At 36.9% G+C, this 14,311-nt stretch overlaps 1 protein-coding gene across 5 annotated transcripts in view; it reads left to right on the forward strand.

Moving 5' to 3' along the window:
* The window catches only part of PPARG (peroxisome proliferator activated receptor gamma), a 143,530-nt gene that overhangs the window by 1,430 nt on the left and 127,789 nt on the right, over window positions 1-14,311 (forward strand). The gene's annotated exons all lie outside the window — the stretch shown is intronic.

The raw sequence follows: 14,311 nt of genomic DNA on the forward strand, positions 1-14,311 counted from the left end.
AAATGTAAAATTTATTTGTGTGAATTATCTTTTGGATATAAAACCAGACAGAATGACAAACTGAGTTGTATGATACCTATTCCTGGAAAAACTCTGATTTTGAAGTACACTATTTTAACCCCAACTGTTTCCATCATTCATGAGACAAATTGTTAACTGGAGAACAATGAATAACTTACTCTTTAAAAGGACCTGGGCAAATCTTCGACAGGTTTCAGGTGTTTTATGCAGCCTTTCTGTTTGTAACTAAGTGATAGATTGCTGACTGAGAACAGAACCAACTGATGGTGCTAGATGATTTAGAAAACCTTTCTGGTATAGGGACTGGCATAGACATTCTTTGTGGCTTTTCTCTTAAATACCTTTCACTCTTAGGGAAGTTTGACAGAAAACACTCATAGATGCTACCAGTTAGCATTTGGAGTAATATATCACAGCATGCTGTTCAAGTGTTAAAGTAATTTTTGTGTAGCATATTTTCAGTCAGATTCACTTTAGAATCAAATTCTAAAGAACCATAATATTCACTTTAATATACGAAATTTTAAAGCTAATGTTTCATTAGCCCAAAAGTGAAGTGTGTTACAAAACTATCCATTTTTGTCTTCTTGTGTACTTCACATAATTTTTCTCCCTGATTAAATTACATGATATTTGATAGTTAACTTGCTGATAATTGTGTCGTAAATTAAAAGATCTTTAAATCAACTGGTGGCCATCTCAATCTTTTAAAACTCACCTGAAGAAAAAAAAACACTAATGATGCTTTTTTTAAAAAATTAAAAACTTTTTCATATTTACAAGTTTGTTTCTAATTCTTAAACAAGACCTGCTGTAAAACTATGACATCAGTGAGGAGTGAAGGTTTGTAGAATCCCAGGCTGAAGACTTTTAGATGTTGTTTTCTGGTTCCTTTACATTAAAAAGAATATGATCTCTTTTTAAAATTAAAACTGAAATGCCCACCAGCATCATATTCTTTATTGAACTTAAGCGCTTTGAAAATATTTTTGCAATTGCTATTTCTAGTGATAAAATATAATATTTTCTTTGAAGGGACTAGTTTCCTAAATGTTCATTTTTTCGTATGTTTCAGAACTACTTTTAAAAGACTTCTAGATTATGCTTCAAAAATTGCAATATTAATTTCTAAATTCCTATGAAATTTAAAATATATATAGGAAAAAAGTGTGACATGAAGAATATGAATTAGAAATGGATTACTAATGGCCATAGCGAATTGTTTTTAATCAGTGTTATATAAATATAAACAAATGCTTATTTTCTCTCTTCTGTAAATGACAATAAGGATGTTTGCCACTAACCTTAATTATCAAGATAATTATATTTGTGAAAGCTGTGTAAAAGGCACTACTGTGGAACATATACAAGTATTAATACATTTCATTTAGTTTTCAGATTATGAAATAGTTATAGATAAGAGGCTTTCATGAAGTGGGAATATATGTTAAATGATATTTTCTGAATGTTTTACACATTCTGGCCCGCACTTTTGCTTCTTTCCTGGCCTCTATATATTCCCAATGCGTAGGACAGAGTTGATCATTCTAATTGTGGGTATCTTTCTGCTGGATTCATTGTCATTTGGACTTGGAAGTACAATGTGTCATTAGGTATGGCAAATGAGGAAGTTTTTGGTCTCATAGGATTTCACTAAATAAATATTAGCTGTAGAGGATTTTTAAAAACTCACTAATAGAGAAAACTTGGTTAAGTTACTAGTCTGTGAGCGTAAACATATGTGCCTCCCACATCTGAATTTCTCACTTGCTTTTCTTATTTTTCCTAGTAGACCTCCATGTTCACTATTGCTTACTCTCTCTCAACATCCAAAAGGAACAAAAAGCGCAGTGATTTTAATTGTGTACAAAGTTTCTTTGAAACTGATCTAATTTGACTCCACAAAAGAATAGTAAGAGTTGTGAACAACCATCTTGCAAGTGTAGATATCCCCAGCGTATCAACTTCAATTAGTTTCATAGCATTCTAGATCAAAAATATAGATTTAAGATATTTGAAATCTTCCTGGAAGTTCTTATTTACTGTTTGCGTTTTCTCACAATACAGAGGTAGTTGGGGGAGTTATACAGTATATGTTTTAAAGCTGTTATTTAACTGAAATGTCATGTTTTAAATTTTAATGCATTTACAGTAGGTTCTTGGAAGGAAATCTTTTCAAATACAATAGGCCACGTTTTGAAGAAAACTTTTGTAGATGTTTAAATAATATATATCACCAATAATAGTGTATGTTTAAATTATTTTATAATTTAAAAAAAACAGATTTACATATTTTTAATATTTCTCTTCAACAGTAAGTACACATCAATGTTTTAATACTGAGAGTTTAAGAGTAGGATTGTTTACATTTTCAACTGTTTCAATTATCATAGCTGGGGCAAGTTCCGTATCCTTTCTGACTCAATTTCGTCATCTTTGAAATGGGGAAAGTGCTGCAGTTACTATTGCTTGCTTTTTTGGTATGATTTTAAGGCTATATGAATAAACCCATGTGTCTTCAATGATATGACCGTGACCCTGAATTTTATTGAGCTGATATTCTAGAGAATCTTCATGGATATCTATGTCATAGCTAATTCTTTTACTAATGTTAATAGTTCACCCTAGTTCAAACCTCAGTAACTTTGAGATTATTGTTAAAATTGAAGATAATATTTCTCATGTGGTGATCAATTTATAAACTGTTTCTGGGAATATTTTATTATCATTCAATTTAAAATTGTATTTTCCATTCCTTGATGACTTAGGACAAAAATTGGCATAGTAATTATTTTTATTACAGCTTTGTGAGTCCTGTATAGACCCTCTTATATTAATATTGTACATCCGATGCATCTGGAAGACACTGATTGCGTGCTTTTATTTGATGAAGCTCTAGTCTTTTTGTATTTTTATGGTACACCTTGTGAATTCTTAAACGAATATTTCCCAGGAGCAAGTTTGTTTTATATTGAGGCCTAGGATCCATCAATCAGAAGACAGTTTAAAGTCAGAACTTAAAAGACTAAATCGTAACTTGTGCTTGTCATTAAAAATGGGTCTTTTTCAGCAAGCACTCACCAAAAAATAGTGTTTTGGTGGCTTGAAAAGTTCAGATGCTTCCTAATAACCCACCTGTTTACTAGTAGAGAGTAAGTGGAAAAACATATTAATTGTGCACCATCCAAATAATACATTTTAAATTCTTCATGTGAATTGTTGATTCATATTATTGTGAAGTGTTCCTGCTTAGGAAAGTAAGGGACCTGGACTGCGTATGTCAAATAGGAGACCTCTGGAGCAGTGCCTGAATGATGGGAAGAGACCGGTAACGGCACACGGAGTGACGGGGTGCAGAGGCTTGTGTGCTTAAGACCGGGGGCTGAGGATTGTTGGGGAGGACTTCTTCTACCCTCCCCGGCCTCAAACTGCACAGTGGCCTGGCAAACCGCTCTGCCTGCTGCAGTGTGGAGCTCCAAAGTCCAAGTAGGGACTTCACTAAAAGGATGCAGAGGCGAAGACAAAGAAAGGCTCAAGCTGGTGCGTGTATTAGGGCTGACTGTCCCCTTCGGGGTATGGGGAGCCGTGTTACCTTCCACTGCCTTAATCCTACAGTCTAGGCTTTTTCAGAGGCATTGCTGTACCTTCAACTGTTCCAGTAGCCAGGCTGTTCTCAACTTGAAAATCTTTTGTGAGCCAGTGCCATGAATTTTTTTTCCTACTGCGATTTTTTTATATATAAGGGAATCAATTGGAATCGAATCCATTATGTAGAGATTTTAAACCTTCCAGTCGGGATTTAAACTAGGTCGAGTAAGTTCAGTTCAGTTGGATTCAGTATCTGTTTAGGAAGCATTTTTATTCCACTTCATTGATTTTAGAGAATAAATGTATTGCATGGTTTTAACTATGTCACTATTTTAAAAAATCACTTTAATTTGTGGACTCATCTGGGAGAATTATAATGTGTGGGTAAGAAGTATTGAGACAAATTATCTGACCTTCTGAGAGAGTTCAGATTAGCATAAATGTGGGGTGAGAAGTCCTTCACAATTTGCCACCGATAGGGAGAAGGTAGATATGAGGGAGGTAGAGAAATAGGGAAATACCCTGAGTTAGGAGTGTAGCAGATCTGTGTGTGCTCAACTCCCACAATCAGCAGGTTGCATGATTACTGTGTATACTCTTAAAATGTAAGGTTGGTTTCTAAGAATTTACCCTGTTTCTTGGTGACATCATAAGACATCTCAGTTTGCTATTTAGCAGTGTTATTCTCTCTGGCTGTATGCTAAAGGAGATAATCTGGGAAAGGGAATGGAAAGAGGTTACTTTCTCATCCTGTATGTTTAAGGAATAAGTTTTCCTTTATAATGAGGGCAGTGGGGAGACGTAACTGTCAAACTGTTCAAGTGCAATGATGGAGTTCTGGAAGGAACTTCCTAACCTTGACCACACCCCTCTGGCTGTCATTCACTTCTTAAAATGTCTTTGTCATTTGAAAGTTTGGAGTCTACTTTTAAAATGCCAAAGTTCCTAGCAGGATTAGTTCACTAAACCACTATCAGCAAAAATTTGAAAGGCTAGTGCCTTGTTTCCTTATTACCTGAAAACAAAGCCTTTAAGGAGTAGGAAACATTTTTGGAATTTGAAGGAGGGGGTTAGGAGAGGGAAAAATAAAATTAATGCATGTCTCAGTTCCCTCATAAGCCAGATACTGTGAAACAAAATAGGAAAATAACCATTTGGAGTAGCAGTGATAGGAAAAGATCTATTTACCCATCATTTTTTCCTCTTAGTCAAGACAAGTCTCAGATCTTCCTTGAACCAGTTTTTGACCTAAAACAGTTGTTCTGAAACATCAATTAACCTAAGAAATGTTATCACAGTTCAAGTTAGGAGCTAGTAGTATCTTAATGTAATTAAACATCTGAATATTTCCACTTCATTATAACTTGCATTTCCTCTGTGATGTTAAACAGATTATGTGGTCTCTTCATGAGTCAGCTCTTCCAGGCTTTAAAAGTAGCTTCAGATTGAAATGAGAGGAACTTTTCAATCATTTCAGAAAATAATGTGCCGAAGTGGTATAAATAATGCTTAATTCTTTGGTAGATCCACAGATCATAAAATGTCATACATGCTTAATTTTATTTTTGCTGAAAATAGTATGGCAAGCCAGTTCATCTCTGTTAGAAACAAACAGAAACCTAGTAGCCACCTCAAAAGCAAGGTCATAATTCTGTGCCTCAGCCAATAGGTGGTATTTAGCAGTTAGGTATGGGCTACCCTCGTGCCTGGTGACTAATCACATTGCTTACTCATCATGCATTTTTTACAAAGTCTTGATAAAGTCTATGAATCTAAAACAGAGAATCCAAAGTCTTCCTTACTGTTACTCTTTTTTGTCAGTTGATAATTACCTGTGTAAGCAAACTTTTGACTGCATCTAGAAATGCACCTATATAAATTCTTTATTCTATTTTATATGGTGGATAAAGTCTAAAAGTAGAACAAACATAAGAATAATGTCAATATAAATGAAGTAGAAACTTCAAAAAGCATTTACATTTGTCAGTATAATGTAGAAGAGTGAGGAAAATACCCAGGCATTTGGCAATGTAGGATTACTACATGTTTTCCCAAAGAATTTGGAACTGATTAGAAGCATCCTGATTTTATTTAAAAGCAATATAATGTATTTTTAAACTTTGTTTTCAAGGAGGTTAAAAAAAATTTTTTTTGAGTTGGAGTTTTACTCTTGTTGCCCAGGCTGGAGTGCAATGGTGCCATCTTGGCTTACTGCAGCATCCCCCTCCTAGATTCAAGCGATTCTCCTGCCTCAGCCTCTCGAGTAGCTGGGATTACAGGCACCCACTACCATGGCCAGCTAATTTTGTATTTTTATTAGAGATAGGGATTCACCATGTTGGCCAGGCTGGTCTTGAACTCCTGACCTCAGGTAATCCACCTGCCTCGGCCTCCCAAAGTGCTGGGATTACAGACATGAGCCACCGTGCCCGGCCAAGAAGGCTCAAATTTGGTGACTTTTAGGACGAGAGCAGTTTGATATCTGGAAAACTCTAGCTATCAGTTTCTTGAATGCCAGTACTGACTGGATTCTCTTCATCTTGCTATCTCTAGCATATAGCACAATGCTTAGTAGGCACTCAGATGTTTTAAAATGAATAAAGAGCCGGTCATGATGGCTCATGCCTGTAATCCCAGCACTTTGGGAGGCCAAGGCAGGCGGATCACTTGAAGCCAGGAGTTCGAGACCAGCCTGACGAACATGGCAGAACCCTGTCTCTACTAAAAATGCAAATATTAGCCAGACATGGTGGCACATGCCTGTAATCCCAGCTACTCGGGTGGCTGAGACAGGAGAATCGCTTGAACCCAGGAGGCAGAGGTTGCAGTGAGCCGAGAAGAGCCTGGTAGTACCACACTCTATCCTGGGCGACAGAGCAAGACTCTGTCTCAAAAAAAAAGAAAAAAACCCAAAAAGAGAAAAAAAAACTAGTCCAAGGCGGTGGTTCTTAAAATGTGGTCCTGGCATTATCAGTATCCTCTGGCAGCTTGTTAGAAATGCAGTTTCTTGGACTACATGTCCAATCCCAGACCTGGGGTGGGCCTAGCAATCTGTGTTTTAGGGACGCTGCTTTATATGCTGTTTGGGAACTCTTGGTCCAAGATGATTCTTGCACCTCACCTGATAGTGTAGGGCCCATTTGTCAATGTGCTTTGAATGATTTCTAGTAGGCCTTACCCTTGCTTATAGTTAGTGCTTTGCCCTATCTCTCTACATTCATAGAATCTCTTGGAGCCATCCTATAAAACTACCCCCACTGGCTTATCATTTATTACTTAGAAAAGCTCAGTGGTGTCAATAAGCTTTTGTCAAGAGAGGCTAGCTGGCTCACTAATTAGACCTTGCAACACTGGTTCTTTTTAGCTTAGCATGGCTGCTTAGGAATCCTGAGTCTTCGCGTCAAAGACTACAACTTCAAAGACTGGATTTTATAAAATCACAGAGGATGATCGGCCCTAGAGGACTGGTTTATGTTAAACAGATTTACAAGATATGGTTTTTTAAACCTCAATTCCAGTTTAATGCTAGTAGAAAATATTCCCTTCCTAGTGATTGTTGATGATAGTTTTTTTTTAATTTTAAAATTCTATAATTTCAAGGATTGAAGAGATTTGTACTCATATACATGATGTCATAAGATTTAGTTCAGGCCACTTAGAAGGCATTGGGCAATATTTTCACATTCTGATACTATACTCCCACTTTTGGGACTTTTTCCAAAGGGCTGGAGGATATAGGAAAACCATACACACAAAGAGTTTCATAAAAGCATTGTTATAAGAACCGGTATTTGGGAGTAACTTAAATATTCAACAGTAGGGAAATTGTTAAGTAAATTATGGCATAATCAATAGGTAAAATATTATACAATTATAATGACAATTTAGAAACTACTTGCAATCCTGAAAAATATTGTATTAAAAAGGTAGAATAAGAAATTGATTGATTGGAACCTTACAAAAATGTATGTATGAGAATGAGTCTGGAGGAGACTATACAAATGTGATAGTAGTTATATTAAAGTAGTGAGATGTGGAGGCCTTTTTATTTGTTTTTATATTTTTCTCTCTCCCAAAGTTTATTCAGTAATATAAAATTACTTCTGTAATTAAAAGCATACAATGATAGCTTTTTTTTTTCTTTTTGTTGTGTCTATGATTCTGATCAGTAAAGATCAAGGCAGTACATGATTTTTTTTTCTATTATACCTAAAATTTATTTCATACTAAATTTTATTTCACATATTGGACTTCCCTGTACTTTTTATTTGCCTAGTCTCTGTTTGGCATGGAGAAAGAAACCCATCTCTGCCATGGCCTCTTAATGTTCTCAGCCATACTATTTTTTAAAATTTTGTTTATTTTTTTAAATTTAACTTTGTTGATTTGTTTGGGTCCACTATCTACTTGATCTTTAGTACATACTGGCAAATAGAGCTTTTAAAAAGTCACTTCCAGTGTTACCTTCTTTTAAAGCCCATCTCTCTGGATTTTTTCCTATTATATTCATTTTTTCTGAAATTGAATGACCTCATGATAGAGTTACCCCGTTTTCTAGCTCCTGACAGAATGTTGCACTTATTATCATAAATAGCAGCTGAAGCAGACTCATGAAAAGGTAACCTTCTGATACAAATGGTCATTATGAGCCCTTGATACAATTTGTGGTAACAATTTAAAAAATAAAAATAAATGTAAAATGGCAAGTGAGTAGAGGTTTCCCAGAATCCGTGTGAACATTGTGAAAAGTGTATATATTTATGCACACACACACACACACACACACACAGTAATACCCTTTGAATGAATTCTTTTTTCATCTTTTCTGTTGCATTGTTCTAGAAATTCCAGAGGAGAAAGTTAAGTGGTTTTGCCTTTGACATCGGTTACAGATTACATTTTTCTCATCACTTTCTTTGGGACTTCTTTTGTGAAACTTGCAGCATGTCATAGAATAATCTTTAAGTTTTAAAAGCTTTTTAGAAATTTCATATCAATGTTATTAAATATTTCTTCTGTATGCCTCCCCAGTTTGGGATGATTTCATCCGTAATGATAAGCCAGGAAAAACTTCAGCTATTTAGATTATGGGTCTTAGAATTTGTTTATGAATAAAACAAACTCCATGTGATGATGCCTTTAGAGAATAGATCTACTGAGACTGATGCATTTTTATTTTTATTTTTGTATTTTTGTGTTTATTTGATTGATTGATTGATTGATTGAGACAGGGTCTCACTCTGTTACCCAGGCTGGAGTGCAGTGGCATCATCACGGCTCACTGAAGCCTCGACTTCCTGGGCTTAAGTGATCCTCCCACCTCAGCCTCCCGAGTAGCTGGGACTACAGGCGTGAGCCACTGCACCCAAGTAACTTTTATATTTTTTGTAGAAACAGGTTAGCTCTATTGCCAGGCTGATCTTGGACTCCTAGGCCCAAGCAGTCCTCTGTGGCCTCTGCCTCCCAATGTATTGGGATTACAGGCATGAGCCACGCGCCCAGCCTGAAGGTTGTTTTAAATGAAGATTTATTCAACAAATGTCTATTGAGTCCCTACTTTGCGCCAAGAGCTGTTTCAGATAAGGAGGATAAAGCAACGAACAGACAAATTCCATTCCTCCTTGAGTTTACGATTATTGTTATCTAGATTTAACGAGAACATTTTTCAGTGGGAATGACAGTGACTGAGAGGAGGTGAATGGGCCCTTTGCCTTGTAACTAGATGGCATTGCTAGGCACCGTGGACTCAAATGGCTATCTCTGAGTTTGGTGTAGGTATGGGGAAGAAAATCTGTGACCTTGAATATTTTTTCCTAGCTCTCTTACTATCCCATTATCTTAGGTTATATTGTATGTATTATATATTGTATGTTATGCATAATATGTTTATAATTTATTTCTGTCTCAGTAATAAAGTTATTTCAAAGGAGGTAAGAATGCATCCTTTGCTAATAAGTTATTACTATTCTTGAAAATCCAAATGACAAGAGGATTATTCACTTTGAAGAAGAATTCTTTATTTTTATAATGTTTTCATAGTATATTTAAGTGGTTAACTGTCCAAGTGGATTTAATTTCTAAATAAATGAATTAATTAAAAAAAATTTGTTACCCCTAATAATATGAAAAACAAAGTTCCTGGAGAATATCCCATTAACATCAGAAAACTTTTTCTTGGGAGATAAAGTTGGCTACTTTCTCTTTAAAAGGCCATTATAAACTTTTACAAGCTGAGAATATAGTATCTGAGTAAAAGAAGACCCAGATCTTTTTTTAAACAACCAAATTATTTTGATCAAATTACTTATTATAGCTATTTTCAATTTCTGTATTCACAAATTGTTTACTATTTTAGTTCTGTTTTAAATTAACTGAAAATATCATATTGCCCACTTAGAAACAAATTCTGAACCACATGATTTTTTTGGGGAAAAATTTGATAGGGAAAATCAATTTTGATGGACTTTATACAAAGTTAAATAGAATTAATTCTTTCATATATATAGGACCATGAAATGTTACAGTGTAACTCAATACAGATGGTACCAAAACCTTCAAATTTTGCAAACTTCACCACAGTTTATTTATTTGGTGCTATAAACATTTACCAACTGACCACCCACTAAACCTGCCCACCTATAAACATGACCTTATAAAATGGTGAGACATAGCTTTATGTCTTAAGACTATACCATGCGGGGTAGATGAATCAGTATCCTGTACTGGGCACACAAATTACCATAGCTCAATAAAAGCTGAGAAAATGACTAAGTGATTGAACACAGCGTATTGCCATGGTTGTGTCTTTAAGCCATTCATGCAGTTCATGCTGTGTATTCGACTTAGCCTGCTGTATGATCTTTGATCCTAACCAAGCACGATACACTCACAATTAATTTGTTTTTATCATGAACGTTGAATTTTTAAATGTCAGGTTGACTTTCTTTGTCATATTACTTGTATATGAAATATTTACCTTCATCTCAGTTTTTTTTTCATTCTCAAAGGAGACAAAACCAGCTTTTTAATTCAGAAATGCAAACTAATATTATCAGCCTAAGTAAAACATAATTGGAACGCAGATCTACTCTGAAATATCCCATATTCTGTGTTACATATATTTGCTGATCATCTGCTGTCATGTCTTATAATTTTCATGGGAAAATTTTGTGTACCAAGCAAAATTGTTAGCTCCTAAAGGATAAGAATGTGTATCGTAGTTCTCATTCTTTTTACCTTACTGTGCACTGTTTACTTTCCCTAATTCCCAGCCAGCGGCACAGAGAACTGGGTACACTATACATACTTTATTAATACTTTTCAACCTGATTTTATTTTGAGGACAAGTGTGTGCTTTCTCAATATCACTTATATGGGATTCTCCACAATCTTACTTAATTTCCTAAACTACTCTTAAAAATATTAATTCCTATTTTATGTATCGTTTTTATGATACATTATGATAGAAACTAATGGCAGGAGAAATTTCTATTTCCATTTTGTTATTCTGAAGCAGGCAAAATGGGCTATGAAAGGAGAAAATGTTAATTATAGACTTCAGCATTCTGTGTTGGACCTTATAGTTGTTCAGGTCAGAAGAACAGGTTTTTTAAAGGCCTAAGGGCCAGGGCACTGTTTTGCATTCTTGCTTGGAGGCTTTCAATGGCAACTGTAACAAATTTTACTTAGTACCACAGTTGGAGAAAAGTTTACAATAATGCCCAATACAAAATGTTACTCAGACTTACTACTCACACATAAAATAAAACTGGTTCCCTTCTAGGCCGGGTGCGGTGGCTCACGCCTGTAATCCCAGCACGTTGGGAGGCCGAGGCAGGTGGATCACGAGGTCAAGAGATCGAGACCATCCTGGTCAACATGGTGAAACCCCGTCTCTACTAAAAACACAAAAAATTAGCTGGGCATGGTGGCGCGTGCCTGTAATCCCAGCTACTCGGGAGGCTGAGGCAGGAGAATTGCCTGAACCCAGGAGGCGGAGGTTGTGGTGAGCCGAGATCGCGCCATTGCACTCCAGCCTGGGTAACGAGAGCGAAACTTGGTCTCAAAAATAAATAAATAAATAAATAAATAAATAAATAAATAAAATAAATAAAAAAACTGGTTCCCTTCTTAAACTTCGTTAAATGTTATATAAAACACTATCAAGTTTTGGCCTACTCATTTGTTTGTAATATATAATTTAATACAGTTGCTCAGCTAGTTTGTATATGAATCCCAAGTCTTCTTATCACAATTATTTAACAGTTAATCTCCTTTTACAAGGTAGATATGTGTTTATGAGCAGCTTCAAAATGCCAGACAAAGAAACTGCTTTACATATACAAGCAAAGCAAATAGATGGACCTTGTGACATCTCTGGACACCCACTCTTCTTGGTAGGCCTTCATCTGTGGGTGTAGAATGAAGGTAGGAGTCTGCTCACTAAAGATCAATACAAGGAACTTCCACAGTCTCCACCCTTGGGCAACCTGCCATTCTCCTCCTGCCACCACACCTGTTCAGATACTAGGGCAAAGAAGTGCCCTGCTAGACACAAGTAGATGCTTCTCTCACCAAGAGAATATAAGGAAGGATAAAGAACTGAAACAGGTTTGAGGCTTTCTGTTATTCATCATCTAGACTTCAGTTTTCTTGATTTATTATTCCTTCACATATTGCCAGACACAAAGAATTACACATGTTTTCAAGTCGGTTCTAGGCCTAAAGGGAGACACCACAGCTTCTGTGGCTTGGAGCTTATCATCTATGTGAGCCAAGAAGGGGTAATGTTGAAATAGGTAACTAGCAATTCACAGCAGTATGTGATTAAGGGCTAAAATAAATAAAGGCAGAAAACAAATGCTATGGAAATTCAGAGAAGGCTAAGGTCGGTGTGGAGTGGAGGGACAGCAAGGGTAAAGCCTTGTAGAGAAGATTGGAATTGAACTAGACTTCAGAAGTTCAGGAATTGACAGGAGAGCTTCACAAAAAATACTAAAAACAATTCAGAAAAAGAAACAAGAAGGGAATTAAAGGATGATTCCATGTGTACAAAATATCCCAAGTAGGTACTTCCATAGAGATAGGAAGCAGATTGAGTTGCCAGGAGCAGGAGAGAAAGGAAAGGGGGCATGACTGCTTAATGGGTACAGGATTTCCTTTGGAGGTGATGAAAATGTTTTGGAACTACACAGAGGTGATGATTGCACAACTTTAAGAATTACCAAATACCACTGGATTGTACACTTTATAAATATACTTTAGATTGTGAATTTTACCTCAAATTAAAAAAAAAAAAAGTTCCTGGTTTGAGGTAGCTAAAAGAGAAAAGAATGTCCAATATAAGAAAGCCTGGAATAGCAAATAAACATTGAGTTAGGGGAAGGTTTGCCAAGTGGAGAGTGCGTGGATGTGAGTAGTGAGAAACATGGTTGGAAGTGTAGATTTTAGGCGAGATGATAAAGCGTCTGGAATGCAGGAGGAGTGTGGGCTTTATCTCATAAGGAGCTGGGAGATTCCAGATCGCAAGAAGAGGGGTGAGATGATTGAATCAGAAGATTGGTTTGGCAGTAGCATGCAGGGAAAGCAGTCAGGAGACTGCTGCAAAATCCAGACGAACCATGAGGACAGCCTGTAAGAGTGAAGAGAAAGGCAGGTGTGGACAGTGCTCTGAAGCAGAAATTGATGCTCAAAGTGTGGTCCATGGGTTGCTGCTAACCCACAAGTGTTAGTTACAGACATGGCACACGCTAAGGATGGATTTGAGAGTAAGCCTTTAAAACTTGAATATTGTTATGATATTGAAGCACACGATTTTGCATTTTATAGCAATCCACAGTGGGTGTAAGAGACAAGAAAACTTCCTTCATCCCAGAATTAGAGGACCACTGCCCTAAGGATGAATGAATGGGGTTGATGACTGACTTCTGTAGGGCAGTCTCTTTTTTTTTGAGATGGAGTCTCATTCTGTTGCCTGGGCTGGGAGTGCAGTGGCACAGTCTCAGCTCACTGCAACCTCTCTGCCTCTGGGTTCAATCAATTCTCCTGCCTCAGCCTCCTGAGTAGCTAGGATTATAGGCACCTGCCACTATGCCCTGCTAATTTTTTGTATTTTTAGTAGAGACGGGGTTTCTACTATTGGCCAGGCTGGTCTCGAACTCTTGACCTCATGGTTCACCTACCTTGGCCTCTCAAAGTGCTGGGATTACAGGTGTGAGCCACTGTGCCTGGCCTTCTTTTTTTGAGATGCAGCCTCACTCTTTTACCTAGGCTGGAGTGCGGTGGCACGATCTTGGCTCACTGCAACCGCTGCCTCCCAGGTTCAAGCGATTCTCCTGACTTAGCCTCCCAAGTAGCTAGAATTACAGGTGTGCACCACCATGCCTGGCTAGTTTTCGTGTTTTTAGTATAGACGGGGTTTCACCATGTTGGCCAGGCTGGTTTCAAACTCCTGACCTCAAGTGATCCACACACTGAGCCTCCCAAACTGCTGGGATTACAGGCATGAGACTGTCCCTGGTCAGGCAGTCATGTTTTATGGCTCCTTTACAATGTCCCACACCTTGTGCTAGACACTGGGACCACAGCAGTACGCAAGATGGATTGGCACCTTTCCTTGTGGAGCTCACTGTCACATAGATAGTCTTCTTCTTTGTCAAAGGATTGCTAGGAATTAAAGGGAGGTCTAGTTCTAATTCTAATA

This window comes from Callithrix jacchus, chromosome 15 (assembly GCF_049354715.1).
Source record: "Callithrix jacchus isolate 240 chromosome 15, calJac240_pri, whole genome shotgun sequence".
Taxonomy (NCBI): domain Eukaryota; kingdom Metazoa; phylum Chordata; class Mammalia; order Primates; family Cebidae; genus Callithrix; species Callithrix jacchus.